The sequence below is a fragment of the Myotis brandtii genome, unplaced genomic scaffold (genome assembly GCF_000412655.1).
Source record: "Myotis brandtii unplaced genomic scaffold, ASM41265v1 scaffold4323, whole genome shotgun sequence".
NCBI lineage: Eukaryota > Metazoa > Chordata > Mammalia > Chiroptera > Vespertilionidae > Myotis > Myotis brandtii.
Window position 1 is genome coordinate 6,757 of NW_005366531.1, and position 921 is coordinate 7,677.

Sequence of the window (921 nt, forward strand, 5' to 3'; positions counted from 1 at the left end):
GGGTCGCCCCGAGTGTCGGGGTCCGAGCTTCACCCCGAGGCTGCGGGCCCTGCGCAGCTCCCACCCCGGAGAAGCCCGCGGGGATTTGGATCCGGTTTTACTTTCAGTTTGGGTTCAATTCCTGGTAGTGGGAAGGGCGGGGAGGACGAGACTGACCTCGGGGCGGGTCAGGGTCTCACACCCTCCAGTTGATGTTGGGCTGTGACATGGGACCGGACGGCCGCCTCCTCCGCGGTTATTACCAGTTCGCTTACGACGGAACCGACTACCTCGCCCTGAACAAGGACCTGCGCTCCTGGACCGCGGCCGACACCGCAGCTCAGATCACCCGGCGCCAAGTGGGAGGAGGCCCGTGAGGCTGAGCGATACAGGAACATCCTGGAGGGCAGGTGCCTGGAGTGGCTGCGCAGATTCCTGGAGATGGGGAAGGAGGTGCTGCAGCGCGCAGGTACCAGGGGCCTGGGCCTCCCTCCTCTCCCCTGCGGCTGGGGCTCAACAAGGAGACAGGACACAGGGTCAGTGTCAGACCCCCCTCCTGTGGGCCAGGAGATTGAGTCCGCCTGGCTTTTCAGATCCAGTGACGCCCTCCCTTCTCTCAGGGACACCTAGGGGTGCAGTCCCTCAGGGACAATTAGAGGGGAGACCAAGCCTGAAGTAACTGAGCAGCGGTTCCCATTGGCCCTGCAGTGGCTCTGGGACCCATGGGGGACGTGCTCTCTCAGGCCCTGCTCCCTGCCCCTCACCCAGTGTATCTGAGGTCTGACACCGACTTTTCTGAGTCCTTTGGCCTCCACCGAGGTCAGGACCAGAAATCCCTTTCTCCCCCTGAGACCTGCCTCCTGCCCTGGGCTGTGTCACTCTGACTAGAACTTTCTAAGGAGGAGAGGTCATCCCCAGATGCTCTGTCCAGGCTGGTGGTGC

General features: G+C 63.2%; 1 long non-coding RNA gene across 1 annotated transcript in view; it reads left to right on the forward strand.

Annotated features, from left to right (window-relative positions):
• Positions 1–6: 6 nt before the first annotated feature.
• Positions 7–921, forward strand: part of LOC102253518 — a 3,759-nt gene continuing 2,844 nt past the window's right edge. The window contains exon 1 of the long non-coding RNA XR_314058.2: positions 7–448. This is a non-coding gene — a long non-coding RNA (uncharacterized LOC102253518). The remainder of the gene's footprint in view (positions 449–921) is intronic.